The 23,193-nt window shown below is 36.7% G+C and overlaps 1 protein-coding gene across 3 annotated transcripts in view; it reads right to left on the bottom strand.

The window, feature by feature from the left end:
• Window positions 1-4,564: 4,564 nt before the first annotated feature.
• The window catches only part of PRR16 (proline rich 16), a 133,499-nt gene continuing 114,870 nt past the window's right edge, over window positions 4,565-23,193 (bottom strand). For all 3 annotated transcript variants that reach the window (XM_081943548.1, XM_081943550.1, XM_081943549.1), the window contains exon 3: window positions 4,565-5,643. The gene's annotated coding sequence lies outside the window, so the exon portion shown is untranslated. The remainder of the gene's footprint in view (window positions 5,644-23,193) is intronic.

The following is a 23,193-nucleotide window of genomic DNA, read 5'->3' as shown; positions in this document are numbered from 1 at the left end:
TGAAAGAAACAAACAAAGAAAGAAAACTTATGACCACAATTGAGCCCAAAATTGAGTGGCAATTGAACCCCAAAATCTTTTTTTTCTAGATTTTCCTCCTTTAAAATTGGGTGCGTCTTATATTCCGGAGCGTCTTATAGGGCGAAAAATGCGGTAGTTAGAACGATGACAGTATTCGTCAATATGAATGTGTATGAAATGGTTCTGCTTTTAGTTGAAAAGATGATTAGTATGATTTGGAAGACCTGAAAAGCTAAATGAGGGACAGACTGTCATGGGGAAATAGATTACTGCAATACACTCTACATGGGGCTGCCCTGGTAGTACATTAGAAACTTCAGATGGTATAAAATGTAACAGTGGAGGCAGTTTTGTGTGCTTTGTTGTTCAGCATGTTCACTTCTGCCTCATAAATTGCATTTCTGGATACAGCTGAATGTTGATTTAAAGTCTTTTAAAGTACTTCATAGATTAGGGCTGTGCTACTTACAGAACCATCTCTCTCCATCCTATAAGATCTGACAAGAATGATCTGGATCCCGTCTGCAAAGGAGTGCTATCTATTGAAACACTGGAGAATTTTTTCTGCCCTGGTGCCCTCCCTCTGGAACAACACCCCTCAGAAATTAGATTTGCACCCTTCCTGCTGCTTCTTGCAAGGCATTAACTTTGCCTTTATTCTGATGCCTTGATACCATGGATGAGCTCAGGGCTTGTTTGAGTGGTTGAGTCATCTCAGCTGCTATTTTTATGTTGTTTGTTTTTTTAACTGTTTTTATTTATTTATTTAGTACTGTTTTAATTATGAGTCACCCAGAGTCATATATACAAGTTGAGTAGCCTGCAAATTTACTAAGTTTACTAACTAAATCTATGTATTCAATTGAGCCAATAATTATGTAATGGCAAACTTTTTCGGCACCAAGTCGGGGCTGGAAAAGCTGAACTTCTGGGTTCTGGTGCACATGCACATCCAACAATCAACTGGCCGGTGCGCATATGCACACCAGTTTTCAGCAGTGCCACGGGCGTGCAGGACAGCTGATCGTCACACGCACATGCACACCCAAAACCTAGAAGACAAACAGGCAAGGTCACAAGTGTGACATGGCTTTGCGTGCCACTTTGGGCACACCTGCCATAGGTTCGCCATCCTGGGCCTATATATATATTCAATTGCTTTCATGAAATTAATATTAGTTGATGGGATATGCTATTTGGAAATGGTGCTTTGACTGTTTTCTCCACTGCTTTTTAGAAAGCATTGTAAAGCATGCCTTTTTAGTAGCTTTTATTCCAAATTTGTTTTAATTTTACTTTTAATATTATTACTATTACTTTGAGAATGCTTATCAGATGGTAAATCAGCAAACATCAATCAAGAACATATTATTTTTGTGCTTTAGTTATTATCTTGGCAAAAGAAATAGACATGTGGTTTGTTCTAACATAATTAGCAGCACTCAGAAAACAAGGAAACAAAAAAAGCAGAATACAGAAAAAATAAGATTCACATTTTAAAGAAAAGTTGAAATTGCTTGTGACTAGCAATGGCCCTAAATCTTTTTTTTAAAAAAATAAATGCTATGTGAAAGTAGCTTCATTCTTTGTAAAGGCAAACGTTTTTTCCTAAATTCCTTTCAGTGGTGTCTTTATTTATCATTGAAAATGGGTTAGAACATTGTGTGTTTTGGTCTGCAGCTTATCTTTTCATTAGTTTGCAGCATTTTTAGCTGTCTCCCTTTCTTGATTTAACCTCGATTTGTTCCCTTGACTTTTTACTGAGCGATGGGAAAATTGGCTGCTACAAATTGCTGTACAGATGATTGCACAATCAGATATAACACAATCCCTGCTCAATCCATAATGGAGGCAAGTGCAAAATTCCTGCACTGTCTCCCATAAAAAATCAACGAGAACTTTCTATTCCTATGAAATGTATCTCAAAATCAGTACCTTTTATAACGGAATTAAATGAGTGATCAAAAACTGGAGAAGAAATTCCTCTAACAACTGATTGATCTGTTATAATTCAGTTAGGGAGCAAGAGAACTTCCAGGTAGAATTCACATTTTTTATTTATTCAGAGATTCACATTTCCTATGCCATGTTGGCCATTCAGACACCACTCATTCAATTTATTATCACATTGCTAAGAGAAACACTGAAGCTAGGAATCACTTTAAAGTAATTAGGACTATCTTACACATTACTAGCCTTGTGTGACTTAAACTGTAGGAACTGTGAATTGATGCCTGGACTCATTGCTAGTCTTGGAATAAATTTAAATAACAAGGGGAAGGAAGGAAGACTATTTTAAATAGGTATTGATAATTGTCTTGTTTTGGATGGAGTTGGATCTGGAATGGAAATGGTAATGGAAAATAAAAAATGATTTGCACTACTGTTTGTGAAGGTATATTTGTGGATGAATATATTTGGGTGTATAAAAATTAGACATTCCACAAATGGAAACCCTTTATACAAAGAAACTTTGTCCATGTTTTTTTTCCCAACAAGTATAAATGTGTACTTTGGGCACGTGATTCAAACAGATGACAGACTAGAATTTCACAAGGTGGGGGAAGTAGAATAGCACACAATGTAAGATGGAAAGCATCAAGAACCTGGACTGCACTTGGAAGTGCTGCAAATTGCCTACATAGTCACCAGGGGTCAGGCTCAACCAGATGGTGCCATTCAATAAAGACTGTTTCTATTTTCTTAAATTGAATGATAATCTTGTATGCCAAGTACATTCCATCGTTGATTTAAAAATGCTTGGTATCCAAATGTACTTTAATGTAATAAATACCAAATGTCATTTATTCTCTGTGTGTGTCACTCTGTGTATGTGGGGAAGTTATACACAAAATAGAAAACTCTGGAAAAAGGAAAATATATATTTTATTCAAAACAATTCTGGCATCAAAGGAATTTATGAACTAATAACAAAATACTGCACTGAATGAGTACAGCAACTCTTCCTGTTTGCAAATTGTATTTGACAATCTTAGTCAATTTCTCATTCTCTCATTCCCCAAATTGTAACTCATTCAACAATGACATGTAATAAGAATTGTAAATTATAGCATGGAAATAAATCCCTGCTACGCAAGAATTGCATGGTATCATGTGTTATGTTAAGAATCAGACTACATTGAAAGTTATTTTATTTTCTAAAACTAAAACCAGATATACAATATCACATTGCATTGCCCCACAAAGTTTTACATTCTATTTTTGCAGTAAGTGGACTTTTGTTAGAATTTAGAGATTCTCGGATATCACGCTTGTGTGTGTTTGTGTGTGTGTGTTGTAATAATATTGTATGAAAATAAATATACAAGGCTTAAAATATACTATCTGAAGTATCAGTTTTTTTTTTTTGCATTCCAATTTAACTTTTAATAACATTTATTTAGGAATTGATGCTAGAATTTTCTGTGTCAAATGAAATGGCCACCTTGATGGATTCACTTGCCTTTCACCTGTCTCTCTTTCAATGAAGAAAAATGGCAAATATAAAGCTGTCTGAAATTCATTGTAAGATTTTCAAGATTTGGATTTTTTTTAAAAAAAAATACATTCAATGCAATGCAATTCTATTGTCTTCTTCAAAATAAAATGCAAACTGGGGACCATATCCAGCCCTTCATTTATAAGCAGAAAGTGTAGGTATGATACTACATACTGGTCCTGTATCAATCCGTTTTTGGATTACAGTGAAGGGATTGAGTGGGATCTTCTTGGGAAGGAAAAACAGTGGAAACAGAACATCTTATACTGGAAAGGGAACAATTTATATGATCCCCAAACTTTCAAAGCTGAAGTTATCTTTTTTATATTTCCCTTGACATCACATACATGCCCCAAAGGGGTGGAGTTTGCATCCTTCCGTTGCTTTGATCACTGACAAAGTGGGAAGTGTCTGTGGATGCCCATTGATATAGCCATTATCTTCATTTCCATCTAAAATGCCACACAATCCTACAATCTGGATCAGCTGCATACAAAGGCTATCCTAACTAAACTAAAGGCCAGAACACTGGATTATTAATTTTATGAATGTGTCCCATCTGTGGTATAACATTACTTATACCTGGACCAGAGGCCTAATACATGGAAATTATTTTTGGAAATGTATACTAGCACTAACTGCATTATATACTACCCTCAGATCCTTTGACCATGCAGAGATCAGGTACTGGATCATGTCTTGTGTTGTGTATATATAACTTCATTATAAACTATAGCAAACATAATTAATCATATCTAAGACTCCCCGATAAACTATGCTAACTAAATACTTTCTTGGAATAGTAAAAAATAACCTATGTATTGAAAGTAAAGATTAAAATACAGACTTTCTTACTTTCCATATGTATTTACCATAGAAATATACTTTATAATTCTACAAACAACATTTTATATTAAAGCTTTCAGTCTGCAAATCATTCTGATTTTAGCATGTCGAAATCTATGTTTTGGTTCTTGTCTTTACGTTTCCCTTTTTAGTGAAAGAGGGAATAGTGGTTGAGTAATGAAAATCAGCAAAAGTAAGTAAATGCAAATAATACAAACACATTTATTTAGAAAAATAAACTGAAAATGCCTATTTATCTGATACATTTTCCATGAAGAACAGATTTTTAGCTATAAAAATGTCATGTGTCAAATACGTAATACAAACATGTTTTCTTTCTCCCTTTATAGCAATTGGGAGTTTTCTGTCGGTATTCATTAAGAACATACCAGTTATCTTGGTCAATTTCTTTGTTGTTACACTGATACAAAAATGTATTAAAATTAGATAGATTCTTAAAACCCATGTTAGCTTGTTGATGCTTTCTTGTTATCATTATTGTTATCTCAGTTCTAACGAGCAAGTATTTGCTTTTTCAACTATTCCAGCTGCAAAGTGATGGAGGGACATTATGTTTTCTTCATTTTTGTACACAAATTTAATTTTTTTAAAATTTTTGCTCTCAAACTCTCAACGTGCATCTTCTTGTTGGCTAAAATTTCACGTGGCCATCTGTGCAAATGATGGCTTACATCATTCCCCTGAATGAAAGTGACAGTGCAAATATTAGAAGTGCATTGAGATCCATGCTGTAACAGTTGAATTGTTTCAGCAAAGGACACGAAACAACCTTTTCCCAAGCATTTTAGCATCAACTGTCTCTCTTCTATGGCTTTGAATTTGCACAGGAGACAATAATAGCCTTCTCTTCCACCCAATATGCATTGGCATCGCCTGATCCATTTAAGTGCTTTCAACTTTCATTTTGCTACATCTGTTTAACACATTTGGCTGGATCACAGAATGCTGTTCGGCAATTGTTGTTTCTGCAAGGGGTCAGAAAAGTAACTGACTTTTGTTTCTTCTGTCAGAGTGCATGGTGCTTAAGGCTGTGGCTTTTATCAGGACTCAGCTCGTAGTTGTTAAATGAGGCCGGTGTAGTAATGCAGATGGCACCAGATATCAGTTGTGCTCAGGCTCAAGGGTGCTCGTGCTCTAAGGAGAGTCCATGTTGTTGTTACTTAGTATTGCCTGAAAGAGGTTGCACTGTCAAATCTGTCATAGGAGAACTGGATATTGTGTCATCAAATATTAAGATACTTTCTAGCCTGAAGGAACTGCAATAGAGAAAATAAAAAAAAAGAAAAAATAAAGTTAATGATACCAAATAAACCAAATACCAAATACATAAAAAGATACCATATGATAAATTCAATTTATTTTTCTTTGGAAAATTACTGCTCATGTTGCTCAAAAAAAAAAAAAAAGAGACGCAAAACTACTTGGAATCCTTTGAAACATTTATGTGGCAGTTCTCAATGCATGTAATAGTAGCTTTATTTTTAATGACATTTAACTCAGTAGCAGGGGTATATGTTATCTTAGACTAACCTAATCTCTTATCTAAGGTCTAGATTAAGAATATTGAACTGAATAAGGGAAGGTCAAAGTTGCTTTTCTTTCTGTTAGTTGTTCTCTAAAGCATAGAAGCCTTAAGGACATACCTTTATAGCCTGGATACAAACTGAACAGTTAATAGAATAGTTAATAATAATAAACTGAATGCTAACTCTTTATCAGTAAATAATATAATACAGATTATATACCACTGCTGATACTAAGTATAATACTAAGTACAGAAGTTAATAGTTATTGTACAGTGGCAGTGATAGGAGCATGGTCACTCACATGGTTTGGACGCTGGGTTGACAAACAACAAGCCCATGTTTGAGACCTGAGTGCTGCTGTGGGATGGGGTGAGCTCCCGTCATTCAGTTCCTGCTGGACACAGGAAAGGAGTCCCCACCTGGGCATCCTCCCATGAAAGATTAATTATTTCAACCTTGAAGCACCTTGATGCTTCTGACATGAGTGTGACGCGAATGACAGTGATAAAGTACTAAATACGATTTAAATGCACTCAAGGATAATTATTTGAGAATGTTTCACATGATCTCCAGGCATGAGAAAAAATATTTATATTAAAATTATTAAGTTTCAGAATAGCAAAAATGTCAACGCTATTTTTTTTTATTAAGGCCTATTCCTATCTCTAATAAAACACTATTGTATTGCCCGGTAGACAAAATTCAAAAATATTTCTATGAAATGTACATCTTGATAGTTTACTTTTTTGTTTTTGTAAAAATGCAATGTTGCAATGTGACATGAAAGAGCATATTCAGTTGAATTTTTTGAAAAAAAATGTATATACTACGTACTACATACTGCACAACACACAAAGTGAATATATTTTTCAAGAAAATTGAACAAGGACCAAAAAAGCTAGCATTCCCATACCTGAGCAACAGAAATCTAGAAAACCACTGAATGCTAATAAATGACAGAGTTGCTACAGTTGCTCTAAGTCTTATTTTTGCAGTCTAGACCTACAAAAATCTTATGTCTCACTTGGACACTTCCTGTAGGAACCTCCTTGAACATTTTTCCTGATTTAGCATAGCTATTCTTATTCATGATTTTGATTAAGTTACATTTGGGATTTATTTATTGGGATTTATAATACAAGAGTTATGAGGACTCAAGCCTTCTCAAGTCACATTTCTGTGATCTTTGCTACTGTGTTTCCTCTTTAAGTGGGTCAGCACAAATTAAAATCCTTCAAAACACACATGTCTGATTTGTAGCAACACATCAGGCTTCTGTGAATAGGACTGAATAACATAACCTCAGCCAAAAATTGAGTAACTTAACAAACCAAAATACAAAGTTTCAATGAAGAATATTACACATGCCTTTTCGACTCTGAAGTTGGCAAGACAGGGAATATCAACAGAAACATACAGTATACCTGACCATCATATCCTAACTATCATATATGGCACCACCATTTATAGTCAAGTATTCTAAATTTAAATAGGTAAGGATTCACACACCCGGCACATTGTGATGCCTCATTGTTGAAAACAGTCAAGTTGTGTTAACTTACTGGGATCGATTCATAGTATCTTATATCTTTTTAATTTTAATACTTGCCATAAGTTGAAATATTACACTTATATTCCCCTTCATTCTGCCCTCTGATAGTCACTATACTGTATTGTGCATTCCGCAGGCTTGAAATCCGTATTTATTCAAGAAACAGTCTTCATATCAAAACCTTTGAATGTGCCTGGGGGGGACGGGGGACGTTTGCCGATCTTTTTGGATTTTTGAATGGCTTAAGTGGAAAAATGGGAATCTGTTTTATGTCCTAAGCCTTCTGTTATGGTTCCAAGAAACACCCCCAACAAAATAAAACTCCAAGACCTGAAGCTCCTCAAAGTTCCAATTTATTAGAGATGTCATGTTGGCACATCTGGGAAAACCTGAATCTGAAAGCTTCCAGGTTTCCCCGCCCAGTTGAAAGTTCACAACCCTTGCCCCACATCCACAAGTTCATCACATGGTCCAATCCAATACTCCAACACAACTGAAGGCAATCTTCAACCACTCCCATCTAGGTGCAGGCAAATGTCCTTGATTCCCAGAAGAAATAATGTTGTTATGGCTAAAATTCTACCGCTCCAAGCAATCCCCCTCCCAAATTCCCAGGTTAATATATGTGGCAGTCAGGAGGCTGGAAAAAGGAAAAAAAAACTGCTTCCAAAACTGGCACCTTCTTTTGAAGTGCTGCTCGTTCCAGCAATATCATGACAACACTTAGCCAGTTCTGTTTTGGTACTCTTAAAAAACAAATGAAAAAGTGCAGCTGTGGCTGTAAATTATCTTATCTAACTTATTTCTTTCTAATTAGAAGATTCTAATGATCTAAGGACACAAGTCAGAAATGAAGGATGGATGGATCAAACAAGTCAACATTTTAGTATTGGACAAATCTGATACTTCCTATCAGTTTTAAATGGCTGATGAAAGTTTTATCGTCCTGGCTATACGATTTTTTAAAAAGTGTGAACTTTACAGCTTACTAAGGTATCGCCAATAATGAATTTTGATCTTGGTTAAGAATTTGTTGATTCAAAGAGCCTCAAAAAGTCAATTTCACCAAAGCTATTTTTGTTGCTCTTCTTTACCAAAAGTGTAACGTGGCTATATTTAGTTCCATAAAACAGATTTTTTTTGAGTTTCCCTGTAACACAATTTTTAGACTATAGAAACCTATTGAATACTTTTTAATTATTGTTTTTGCGCAGTTGTTAAATGTAATAACATAGAATACAACACCTGATAGTTGTAACATCATTATGCACTGTCCTCTTAAACACATAGATTTTGATTTCAATGTAAGACAGATTTTAATTAATTCACTGTGACATTGAAGTATCTTAAAATAAGTGTCATAGCACATTGAATCAATCTCCAGGGAACATAATTTCTGCTTTTTCATATGTAAAGCAATTGAATAGACTAAAACATAACATATTGTATGTAGACGATCATCAATATTTGAGAATGTACAGTATGTAACATGCGTTAATTTCTGATGGGTTTCTTTCCACAGTGGGAAAATACAATAATAACACCTGCTCTTTTCATGAAAGCCATATTTTTTGTTTTGCAGTGCTTTTAAGCAAATAGAGAGAAAAATGAAAAAAAGAATTGCATAATAAAAAGGAACAAAGAGAAAATAGGTCAGAAAAATGCAAGCATCCGCATAATAGAAATAGGCCTGCAATAATGCAATAAAAGTGTAGCGATGACAAATTCCGTGCACATATTTTGAAAAAAAATATGTGCTAAATGATTGGGACAAAAGTGTTCCTAAATAAATAAATGTGACAAATGTAAATAAATGTAAGCTGTATGCTATTATTTAGCAATTATTGTTGCAGATAGGCTAAGAAGAATCTAACATAGAATAAGGGTTAACCTTGCAACTAATTGTATATGATAGTTCAAAGACACCTACTGTATTTTTCGGAGTATAAGACGCACTGGAGCATAAGACACACCAAGATCTTGAAGAGGCAAATTTAAAAAAAAGTTTTTGCACTCTGCAAACTTCTCAAAAACGCCCCGTTTTTTGCTAAAACGGCACCATTTTTTGTTTAAAAAAGAGGCACGCATAGCCTTTAGGAGGGTTATAGAGTACTCCTGGGGCTGGGGGGGAATGAGCAAAACCCGTCCCATTTTTCACACAAACAGACACATTTTTTGTGAAAAAAAGGGGCATGCATAGCCTTTAGGAGATTTCCACAATGCTCTTGGGGGCTGGAGAGGGCAAAAACGAGCAAAAAACTGGCCCGATTTTCACTCACTTTTGCCCTCCCCAGCCCCCAGAAGCACTCTGGAAGCCATCTAAAAGCTATGAACAGCCATTTTTGTGAAGAGGATGGGGTTTTGGGAGGCCAAAAATGCTGTATTCAGAGAATAACACGCACTCAGATTTTCACCCTCTTTTTTGAAGGAAAAAGGTGTGTTTTATACTCCAAAAAATACAGTAAATGATTACCGAAAATACTTGCAGTTATACAAATCTGTAAAATGTCTCCTATCAATGATGCTTATGGTCCAGGTTATAGACAGTGACTGTCTATAACCTGTCAGGAATATATGCAGGTGTTTTTCCACCTTTGAAAGGTAACACTTAAATATGGACTGGTATTTTACGATACATTTCCCTAGGGTAGGAAAATCTTATTATTTACTCCCATCAATAAAGTATATGAAAGAACAATCTAGTTGTCGTATCTATGAACAATGCATATAAGACTTCTACAAATTCATCATAACTTGTAAATGGGCTGGTTTTTTTTTAGTTTTCATCTATTATCTTCCTCTCCCTTGCAATTAACATTTTCAGGAAGCCTCTGTCCATTCTACATTTCAGGTTTTGCATATTCACTGAAATATCTAAGACTGGGTTGATCCATAAGCCTACCCCTTAGCATCTTATAATAGAAGGCTGTTTTCACAGCATGAGAAATAGATCACTCCTATACATGCAGCCTCAATACATTATTATTTTGAAAAGTAATGTATAAAATTCAAAAAAGTACACAAATTCAAAAATACAACCAACAAATAATAGGGGGAAAGCAAATATATAGTAAATCTAAGCATATCATGTTTATTAAATATTAGCTATTTATAAAAACTTCAATTTTAAAAAATAGACCTTTATTGTAAATCAGGGCTGTCAAACTGGCGGCCCATGGACCGGATGCATCACGTGCAGTCCACACCCACCCCTCCATGAAGGGAAAAAATGTCACAATACACCACATGATGGCAATATGATGTCATGAGTTTGACACCCTTGACACCAGTGTTGTAAATGAAATCTGTGCCAAACAGAAAGACATTGCACCATTTTTTTTTTGCTTGGTAAAAAGATTGCCTTTTCATACATTGATGTCACATATTTCCTGAATCCAGTCCTACTATCCAAGATACTATTCTTCTGACTTCTCAAAACCTCATAGTCAAGCTTACAACCCTGTAGGCCAATTTCTAACATCCATGCATAGCCAAGCCAGACATCTGTTACCACTTGCAGTTGTTGTACTCCATGGAGATGTAGCCAACCTCTGATGACTCTGAGGATAAAAGTCCCCAAGCCATCCTGACTGTTGTCATATTACACAATTATTGCAGGTACATTTATGTGACTTTCAGCATTTGCCCTATCCACCTCATGCACTGCCAATCTTGTCTCCTGCTTCTATTAATCTCACCCACCATTATAATCTTGTTCATAGACTTCATTAGCCCTCATGATATCCCATTTGTTTCATGTTTCTTGCTTTCAATGTATGTTCTGGTTTGATTTATTTATTTTTATTCAGCAGGTGGTATTTTTTATTATCTAAGATTACTGCTAAGCAGATCATCTTGATTGTAGATGTTCTGATTTTATTCAAAATTATATATGAATACCTAAATTCATGCCCATAACAGAATGATGTATCTCTGACTGCAATTATTGAATAAAAATGTATTATAATAATTCTAAATGAATGACAATAGTGTGTGATGCAATGTCATAAATAATAGCAATAACTAGATTTTATGATCATCAATTCCAAGATATTTCCTTATCTAAGTAGAGAAACAGAATCACCATGGGTGGGCAAAAATCAGTGGGAGTGACTTCTAACTTCCTGTTGACTTCCCTATTGAATTGCCTTGTGGAAACCTGGCATTGAACATCAGATATCTTCCTTCCCTCCTCCCTGTACTTTCTTTCCTTCCTTTTTCCCTTCTTTCCATCCTCCCTCTTTCTTTCTTATTCCTTCCTTCTTCCTTTCAACATATGCTCATTTCAGATTAATTCAAGTTTTATTACGTTTTTAACAGCTCTGCTTGACATGCTGCACTAGAGATAGTAATTTGTTCAGATCCTTTGGCAGTAGATACATGTCTGTTCAGAATTAAGTTTAACTGGCTGGCTTCATCCATTTAGCTAAATAAAGTGTGGGAAACAGTTATTACCACTAGGATGTAACCCTATCATGATGGCTGGATTCACACAATATGCTAATAAAAAACCAAACAACCCCAGCGATTGGATTTCCACTTATAATGACTCTACTTCTGCACAAGTAGCAAACTTTTCTGCCAGGGAAGGGAAGAATATAAACCTCACCTTTCTTTATTGAAAGTGACTGTTTGTAAAAATAACAGCATATGGCAGCAAATTAGTTCCTCCACTTTGGATTGCTGATTTGAGCCTTTCACAATTCTCCTTTGGTTTTTCCCCCAATCTCTTAAGTTTTTCCCATTTTTAGACTTTCAACCATCTCACTTCTTCCTTTTTCCCCCACTTCTTTTTTCCAATCTTCCCATTTCTTTCTTCCTTTTTGCCCCTTATAATCCTTTCTGAGCTTCTGCTTGTCCTCTTAACTTTTCTGAATTCGGTCTGGTTTTACTTTGATCCTCTCAGATCTTTCTCCTCCCAGTTTCCATTTGGTCCCAATTGGGTGTTACACCTACAATCCAGTTTGCAGGACAATCTGTCTCACTACTGCTTTGGTACTGGGTTTTTCTCACAATCCAACTGGTATTTTTTTTCACTATCTTCGGGACCTATTTTTTCTTCTTCACAAGATGAACTCTTTTGAATGCTTTGCCACTTCCATCCCCCCATCCTTTCTGGTGGTCTCTTTTTTAGAGTCTTAATTTTCTCTTGCCCCTCCCTTCACTTACTTCTCTAAAGTTCTCCTTCTATAACTCAATTTTTCAGTTCCTGTTCCTGAATTAATCTTTAATCTATGTCACCCTAAGCAATCCAGCTCTCCAATTTGTTTCCTTCACCCTTTACCTGGCAACATTATTCATGCTTTCCAATGAAAGAGAATGATTCATAAACATATCTCAATTGCTACCCTAGGTCACCAAGTGACCCAAATAATACCCATTAATTTGGAAGAGTAGGAGAAAGAAGCCTATACTTGAAATGCTGATTCACAGTCATAGAAGTCTCTAAGCTTGTTTGATTTTCATTGGGGAATTGCTGCCTTTCTGTTGCCATTCTTATTTGCACTAAAAATTCTCATCTCATGAGTCATGTCTGAAAATTGTCTATCAAGTCTAGACAGTTAAATAAGGGTTAAGGGCCCAGAAACCTATGATTTACTTCCAAACCCAGAAGTGAACTTTGAGAACTTGATTGCTTCCTCTTATTCCCAACACTCTTCAATGAAAGTTGTTGCTTAGAAACAAAGCATAAAGACTCAATCCACTACTTAACTCCACTAACCATTGATCAAGTCACCAATCACTTGTTCCAATTTCAGAATTAAATGTCAGACTAGATGGACCAGCTAGCCCAAGAGATGGGACAGAATCTACAAAAGTCATTATTAGAGCAGCTGCAGCAGCTACAGCCCTTTGATATTTAGTTCTTGTCTCATTGACAGACAACTATGTTAGAAATTCCAGAAAATGTACCGCCTCCATCATAAATGTGAATTATACATTTCTCTGAGACGGGATGGTTTCTTTAATGATTGAAAGTATCTGCTAATAAATATTCTCTAAGGTAAGACTTTCTAATAGCCCTATTGTTCATGAAAAAAACTAGTTTCCTTAAATGATCTAAATTAAAGACAGTCAACCTATCTAATGGCAATGAATTCTACTTTGTAAAAAATACTTACCTTTTATTGTTTGTAATCTCCTCAGATATAGCATCAATAGATGAGCAAAATAATAACACTGAAAAGTAGGTAGCATTAGTTGAGAAGGAAAACAATAATACTGAAAAGTAAGTAAACACTTTGTAATTTCCCATTAATACATATGTATATGCATGCTTAGCATGTTGCACTTCTTTTAATATCAGAAAAAAAGTAGGTAGGTAGATAGAGGGATATATATGCAGTAGGTAGGTAGGGAGAGAGAGAGAGTAGATAGGTAGGTAGAAAGATAGAGGGATAGAGAGAGAGAAAAAAATTAAGTAGGTAGGTAGGGAGAGAGAGAGTACGTAGGTAGGTAGGTAGGTAGGTAGGTAGGTAGGTAGGTAGGTAGAGGGATAGAGAGAGAGAGAGATAGAGAGAGAGATAGAGAGAGAGAGAGAGAGAGAGAGAGAGAGAGAGAGAGAGAGAGAGAAATGCAGTAGGTAGATAGGGAGAGAGAGTGAGAGTAGGTAGGTAGGTAGATAGATTGAGGGACAGAGAGAAAGAGAGAAATACAGTAGGTAGGTAGGGAGAGAGAGAGAGAGTAGGTGGGTAGATAGAGGGATAGAGAGAGAAATGTTGTGTACTGTCGGGTCCGGCCAGCAGAGGGCGTCGAGAGAAACGCCTCTGATTGGTCTAGGCGTGCCTGCCGGCCGGCGGTAAAAATACACAACTCCCATTGGTTCACCGTCTGACAGCTGCATGTATAAATAGCTGTCAGACGGCTACTGTTGTGCTTGTTCCTGTCAGTTCTGTTCTGGTTAAATAAACGCATTAGTTGGATTCAGCTGTCTCCGTCTCTCAATTCAACAACTACAACAAGAAATACATTAGGTAGTTAGGGAGAGAGAGAGAGTAGGTAGGTAGATAGTAGATGTTTCCAGGTGTAGTCACCATATGCTGGAGAAGGAAATCACTGACAACCTGCAGCACCTAAGACTTGTTTCTGCTGGCACAACACTTGATCAATGTAATTCTTATCAATCACACTAACTAAAGAGCTTTCCAAAAGAAAAAAAAAGTTTTTGAACTCTGCAAATCTCCCCAAAATGGCCCGTTTTTCATTAAAAAGGGCCCGGTTTTTTTCAAATAAAAGGTATGAATAGCCTTGGGGAGAGTGCAGATTGCTCCTGGGAGGGGGAGGGGCAAAATGAGCAAAAAATGACCTGTTTTCATGAAAACAGGCCCATTTTTTGTCAAAAAAAATTGCATGCATAGCCTTATGGAGGCTTACAGAGTGCCGCTGGGGCTGGGGTGGGGAATGGCCCATTATTTGCTCATTTCTGCCCTCCCCAGCCCCCAGGAGCTCTCTGAAAGCCTCCATAAGAGTATGCACGGCCATTTTGGTGAAGGGGGTGGGTCTTCGGGAGGCAAAAAAATACTGTATTCGCTGTATAAGGCACACCCAGATTTTCAGCCTCTTTTTTGAAGAAAAAAGGTGCGTCTTATACTCCAAAAAATACAGTATGTATTCATATGTATGTATCTCTAAATTAGAGTAGATGTAAGTGATTTCATTAGCAAAATATGTTCAAAGCATTTCAAGATGCAGTTGTGGAAAATTTTCATTGGTAACTTGATATTTTGGAATGTAAATAACTCACCTACCTCCAAAAAAAGGCAGCTGGACATGTTGTGCTAATACAATTAAGGCAGAAAATAAAGATTTGTTTGTTCCTCCATCATGGGATAAGCCGTTAACTGTGTTGTTCATCTATATTTCACTCATATACTTTTCCACTGACACCTTCATAGTGATATACATGCACAAATATAAAATGAACATTTCTGATACATATTCATAAGATTGTGAAATTGTATTACCTACACAGTATACAGAATTGGGTTGTTGTGGTGGTTGTGTTTTTTTTTACTGTTGCCAGGAATATTTTCTTCAGGAGATATTTCAATTACTCCCCCCCCCCCCAAATAATCATCTAAAAGTAAGGTCCTTGAATTAGTGCCAGCAGCAGAGAATAATCTATGCCAACTGAAGTGAAAGTTAGGAAGCCAAAAAAGCAATAAACAAAATGTTTCATAATTTCTTTTCTCTGAAAGACAAGCATTCTTGTAAGGCAGGGATGGGCAACTTTTCAGGATCTGAAGGAACCACATTTTTTGGTTTATGCCTACATGGGCATGGGTTTTGATACCATTTGGTTGGATTTTTAAGGGTGAAATTGCTTTTTAAGTCCCACAAAACTACAGAAATAGTCATGCAAATGAGTGCTGCTCTAACATACTAAAAAAAAGCACTAGTTTTTAATCACTTTATAACAGTGGTCTCCAAACTTTTCAGTTTGGCGGATGGGCGGGGGGTAGAGGGGATATTCCATGTGAGTGGCAGGTGCACGTACCCATCACTTGTGTAAATGGAGCTTCATGTGTGGCTGCATCAGGGGTGGGTTCCTGCCAGTTCTAACCTCTTCTATTGAAGAGGTTCCACAAATCTACAGTGCCATTTAAAACTGGTTCCAGCTACCTCCCCCCACCGGTCCACACATCATCAAGAGGAGGAATTCTGGTAGTTGAAGTCCACAAGTCTTAAAACTGTCAAGGTTGAACATCTCTGGGTTTTTTTTTCTAAAGGGCTAGGGGTGCAAGGGTCTTGTAACTTGACAGCTTTAAGACTTGCGTGCTTCAAATGCCAGAGTTTCTGAACCAACATTTTGGTTGCTAAGCAAGAGTGTTGTAAAGTGAGTTTCACCACATTTTACAAGTTGGCCATGCACCCAGTCACATGGCTGGCAAGCCACTCTCAGCCGGTCACATGGGCGGCAAGCCACTCCCACAAAGCAGGCCACACCCACATAAGAGGTTCTAAAAAAATTGAAACCCACCACTGGGCTGCACCTGCCTGGTATTCATGCAAGTGGAGTTTAGTGTGTAAGTGTACCTGCCTGCCGCTTGTGCAAATGGAGCTGCACTTACACATGCCAGTTTGGTGGCCTGATTCCAAATGGGCCATGGCCCAGGGTTGGGGAGCACTGCTTTATAGAAACAATGTCCCTTAGAGGAAGAGTGAAAACACATTAATGCTTTTGTCAGGTATCACAAAACCAACAGATGCCTGTCTGTCTGTCTCTCTCTTTCTCTTTCTCTCTCTCTCACACACGGACATACACACACTGATATACACATTTTTAAAGATTTACAAAGTTCAAAATAAATGACAATAAAATAATACTTGTTTAATCGTTAAATATTGTGATGGATAGGTAGAATGTAGAGTAACAGACTGCTTTACATATCACTCCTGTCTCAAGTCATTTTCACAAAATTCTTGTGAAGTTAATTCTGCCTCATAGCTTTCCCTTTATATAGTATCCTGTCATACGTGTCAACTCAAGTGGAAAGCCTTTTTAGAAAAAAGTTATTTGCTATTCCAAATAAAGGTTGATTGCCATTGAAAGGCAGTTTATTGTTAAACAGGGAGAAAGTAAATGAAGCAAGAACCAACTATAATATAATAGTCAACATGTACTATGGTTTGATTTACAATGTAATCAAGATTTGTAATCAAGATTTCTACAAATCATAAATAGCACGTGGTTTTTAACCAAACCATGTTAAATTAGATCAGTGTTTTTCAACCTTGGCAACTTGAAGATGTCTGGACTTCAACTCCCAGAATTCCCCAGCCAGCATTCGCTGGCTGGGGAATTCTGGGAGTTGAAGTCCAGACATCTTCAAGTTGCCAAGGTTGAAAAACACTGAATTAGATAATAGAAAAAAATATGCTAGTCATTCATGATGCTTTGGATGAACTGTTTTATTTTCATTGGCTGGGATCTTTAAGACACAGAAGAAAATAACTTACATTGATACACTCAGTTAGATTAACAAACTGATGTAATGAATTAAGATATTTAGATGTGATATAATTCATTTGCTAAAAACTATTTGTTATTATGAAGAAGCGCTATAGGACTTGCTACACAGTATGTTTATCATCAAAATATGTACCTGCCACTAATATCTATAGCTTAACATACCAATATATCGTATAGCATTATCACCCATAGTGAAGGATGTCTAGGTAGGAAACATGAGAAGAAATATTAAGGTTAATGATGTAAAGTGGAGTAAACACACATGAATAAGATGGTAACTATTATTCAAAAATTAGAAATAAAGGCTAACACTCAGCAATTTAACTCTTATTTCACAAGACAAAATGCATTTTAAAATGAGACGGGGATAAACAAACTTCACTTGTAATCAGCTTTTTCACTTTCCTTTATTGGTGACATTCTTTAAATAAAAGTGACACCATTAAATACAGCCCAATACTCCTGTTGTAATAAAATATGCTGACATTACTAAATTTATTGTGAATGCAATTTTCCAAAATCTACCATAAGTTTAGCATTTTATGGTAATTTGTTCTATTACCCTCATTAAATTTTATTAAATATTTATTGAACTACACTTCCCCTGTCTTCTTGTTTGTTTATTGTTGCAGATGTTGTTTATTTCTTTTTCAAAAGTATCAACAGAGTTGATAATTTGGCCTTGTCAGCCAAGGTCAGGCAAAACAGTGTGAAGTCCTATTATATAATAGTTTCAACTCTTGAACAGCAACAGGAATATGTGGTATATAGACCAACATTATCATACTATATAAACTGGTCTGAAGATGCCCACAAATATGACTGGAGCAATTTTAAGGTTTCCTGAAATTATAATGTTTTAAAAAAATAGGGTTTATTTTTAAGATTACTGAAGATTACAATTCCAAGCTTAATAGGCATAATTCTCTTTGGAAACATGCCCTAACTTTTGAAGGATCTTCATAGAACGGCTAGATCTGTTTTTAAAAAGAAAATTAATTCTGAATATACTTTACTGTTTCTAAGAGATTACAAAATCCTTACTTTAAGCAATTGCCTTAAGTTAGATACCATCTGTCACCATACCATGCAAGAGTTTATTTTTTGCAGCAGCCCTAAAGGAATTGCAATTAGTCCCCAGTAGACTATTTTGTTGCTAATGAGTTAAAATTAGATGGCGCTACATTTAAGCAACATTGCTTTTTAATATAGGAACCTAGAATATTATTGGTGCAAAAACTCATTTGAAATGAGATGGGGGAGAAGAAACCTATATAGTACTTGTTATTTACTATTTAGTAGTAAAACAATATCAAAATATGGTCAGAATTAAGCCGTTTTCAAGATAAGGTCCATTACCACCAGTCTTGGATCAATTATGTTTTGAATCTGAGTTTATATAGTTTTTTTTCCCTCTTCTTTCTCCAAACACTGTATCTTTCAGTTCTAGTACAGTTATATATAATACGAATACATGCAGCTCTACACTAAAACTGTAGATGTTACTAAGATTTGAGTTTTAAATTCTTTTCCACCTGGTTCCAGAAAGTCAGCCTCTCCTACAGAAACTGAAGATCTCATTACTTCTGAGAAGATGCACTTAGGTAAAATGGGAGTAAATAAGGGGTAACTCAAGGAGCCTCTAACTTGTTGAAGGGATTAATGCAAAATAATGTATTTTATATTTGACCTTTGTAGACAACCCTCTTCTTTTACATTTCCACTCAGTGTGAAATGAGTGGGGAATCTTTAGCTTTACATAAATTTTACTTTAAGTAAAAACATCACAAATACATAAGGATAAGCGGTACTTGAGTGCTTAATTGTGTTAACTATGTGCTATGTTTTTACAAGCGTTTAGCATCCAGAAGTTTTGTAACTATAAAGTTCACATGCTAATAAACATCAATGGGATTTAAAAATTCATTAAGGCATGAATGAAGAATATTTTTTGATTTTTTTTCCAGAACAAATTAAACTGACATATGATTTGTAAGATTAGTTTTTAAAATGTAAAATCATTTACACGTCTGACAGTGACTTTTAAATGATAATTCAGTATCCATGCAGGCAGTATCTAAATATCTGTTCTCACTAAAGGGTTTGTCTACAAAATCTATCTTTTTAAAAATATGGTATGACCTATATAGTATCATCCAAGCAATTCTGGATGACATGCAAATATAAAAAAGTCTTTAAAAAACCAGAAAACAATAATAAATAAAAACCAATGTACCATACTAGGTAAAAAGCAACACGACTAAGAACCAAGGAATCCAATTATCCATGTGGGGTCACAAATCACCATGTCCCAAGGCCTACTGTAAAAGGTAGACTTTAAGGGTATTCCTATAAAAGAAGATAATAGCTATGCAAACCTGGGAGGATGGGGAGCATTGCTATAGGGAAGAGATTGCCTCAGAAAATGTACATCTCAACTGTCACACAAAATAACAGAATTTTAAGAATGGGACCTGGAAGATGCCTTCATTGCTAGAACTAATAGAATAGAAATCATAATCAGAGATACATTCCCATCATTATTAAACTAGGATTAGAGGAACTGAGGCCATTAATACCTATTGTCTGGGAATCAGTGTGATTTACTAGCTAGGATAATTATGTAAGACCTCTGCCAACCCTACAACCAGCCATAACTGATTTTAGGCAGGTCATTGATTTCTAGTTACTGTATCTCCTTGTTACTGTCATGAGATAGTCAGTTTTATTTTATCTTTAATTTTAAGAGCCACCAAATCATTTTTTATTTTTTATAACCACATACATTTTCTCCATGATGATCTATAACTTGGTCTTCCATGTCTTCCAACTGTGCATTCATTGCCATTGTAACTGATTCAATCTATCATATTGATAGCATAGAATCATCTTCTATTTCCTTCCATCATTCCCAACATTACAGCCTTTTCCAGAGAGCAAGGCCTTCACATAATGTGTCTGAATTAGAGTATTTTGAGTCTGGTCATTCATAACTTATGTAAGAACTCTGGGTTGATTTGTTTGATAATGTGTTGATTGTTTCCACCATAGTCTTCTACACTAGGGGTCCCTAACCCCCAGGCCGTGGCCCACTACTGGGCTATTCGGAACCAGGCCACATGAGAGGTGGGTTGGTGTGCACGCAGCTCAACTTGTACAAGCAGTGGGCCTGTGTGCACATGAACCCAGCTCACTTGTGTCGGCAATGGGCTGGCACACACAGATATGTGCATGCATGCTGGCCCACTGCTCATGTAGCCCGGTTCCCCTCTACCTCCCAGCTGGGCCATCAAGCTGCAAAGATAGAGGATTGCTGTTTTACAACACCAAAGTTTAAAAGTGTCAATACTCTTCAAATTGTGCTTCTTCACAGTTCAACCTTTGCTTGCCTAGAGCAGTGGTGGGCAACCTTTTTTTTCAACTGAGCCAAATCTCGCCAAAACCATGATTGAAATTTACTTTGAGAGCCACATTTTTAAAACCGAAAATACATAGGATGGTACACTGTTTTTAGTTTCAATAAGTTTTTATTGAGAATATTCTGCATGCAAGTATCCACATAGGTCGGGAGGATACAAATAACACAACAAATAAAACAAAAACTTTAGAATGATATTATTTATCGATAACGTTAAATTCTGTAAAATTTGCCTTACAATGTAGCGAAAATTACATCCTGACATTGACTGACAAAGTCACAACCACTAATGTGAACATTGGCCTTGCATTTCCTTGGATAGTTTGAGTAAGTCAGGTTTGTATGTTGTTGTTTTTAATTTCATCTCTCTCTCCCACTTTCTTTCTTTCTTTTTTTCTTTTTCTTTCTTTCTCTCTCTCTCTGGCTCTTTGTCTCTCTCTCCCTCCCTCCCCCATCTCTGTCACTCTGTGTGTGTGTGTGTGTCTGTCTGTCTGTCTCTCACTCACTCTGTGTGTGTGTGTGTCTGTCTCTGTCTCTCCCTCTGTCTCTCTCCCCTCCCTTCCTCTCTCTCTGTCACTCTGTGTATGTGGGTGTGTCTGTCTCTCACTCATCCACTTAATCACTCACTCTGTGTGTGTCTCTCTGTCTGTCTATCTTTCTCCCCCTCCCTCCCCCTCTCTGTCTCTCTCTGTCTCTCTGTGTGTGTCTGTCTGTCAGTCTCTCTCTGATTCCCTCACTCACTCACTCTCTCTGTTCCTCTCTCTGTCTGTCTTTCTCACTCACACACACACACACACACACTGTGGTCACCTTGTTGAGTGTTCCAATCACATTTGAAACACTCAATAACTGGCTTGCATTTATGGTATTTTGCAGCATTCTGCAGTCATAGGACCAAAATTGGTTGTCACTCGCCCGGGCTTTTGCAGAAGCTTCCCTCCGAAGCCCGAGAGGAGGGAGGGGAGCGGGCACCCGGCACACAGAAGAGCCGCATTAAAGGGTGTAAAGAGCCGCATGTGGCTCCCGAGCCGCGGGTTGCCCACCACTGGCCTAGAGTATCACAGGGAATACCGTGGCTTGCCTGAGTCTGATCTTTGTTGTATACAGAGCATATGAATATACTCTCCTAAGGCTTTCACGGTTGCTCTACCAAATGCTAGTTTGCAGCTTATTTCTTATTTGCTTGTTCCTTTATTGATAATGGTTGATCCTAAGCTATGTACCACTTTTATATCCACATTGCCAGCTCTAAGATTGGTTATTCTATCAGTTGTCATCAGCTTGGTCTATTTTATATTTAATTTTAGTCTGAATTTTTTACTTCACACCTTAATTTTTTATTACCAGAATTTGCAGAAACATTTCATTTTTAGCTATCAGGGCAGTCATCAGCATTGCACAGGTAACTGATGCTATTCCAATTCTAAAATCACACTCATTTGCTTTCAATGCAACTTAATATATATTTAGCATATAGGAAGCAGCGGCGGTGTGGTGAGATGCTTCCTCTCTTCATCCCCTTACTTTTGAGTTGATGGACTTTTCAGTAATTTTAAAAGTTAATCTTTCGGATTTATTCTTGGAGGAGTGGCTAGAGGGGAGGGGGATTTCCCCCCCCCTTGGACAAGCGGCTTATAAAAATTCTGCTCTCGCCCCCAGGGGAAGGAGGAGGGGGGAGAGCCAACTAATGATGCCTCACCCCAGTAAAAGTGTTTTTCATGGGACTTAGTTCCAGAACTTATTGATGACCTGAGAACTTTCTGAACTTTTAAAATTTTTCCTATGCCTCTGAGCCCAAAGCTGGCAGGGCAAGATGGCACACTTCCGTTGTCTTCATGAACTGTGAAACCTGACTCCACCTTTAAAATTCAGGCTTCCGGTCTTTGTCTCCGTGTCACCCAGAGGAATCTCTTGTGGATTGTTATTTCCTGAACTCTTTGGAGAAAAAACTTTCATCTATTGCTAGATTGACTAAAGAAACTCCCACCTGTTTGGATCCTCTGCCTTCTGGACTCATCTCCCTGCTCTACTTCTCCAGCTGCCCAGTCTCTACACTGACTGATCTCTTTGTTTTATAAACCATGTCTCCAAAAAGACCACCCCCTGGAAAACCTGGCTTTGCTACTTCTGCACCGACATCTGCAACATCCAGTCCTGCCACACAGTCAAAGATTACAGAACTGATGCAACCTAAGAGTACAGAGATGGATTTGCAACAAATGCTCCAGCAACTCATACAGGGCCAGGAAGAAATTAAGAAACAATTAAAAGAAATGAAGGAAGAAATTAAAGAGAATCAAGTCCAAATTTATAAGAACTCACAGAGACTGGACCTTG

This window comes from Natrix helvetica, assembly GCF_964273705.1.
Source record: "Natrix helvetica genome assembly, chromosome: 2".
NCBI lineage: Eukaryota > Metazoa > Chordata > Lepidosauria > Squamata > Natricidae > Natrix > Natrix helvetica.
The sequence above is the reverse complement of the archived record's forward strand: the minus strand, read 5'-3'. Positions and strand labels throughout refer to the sequence as shown.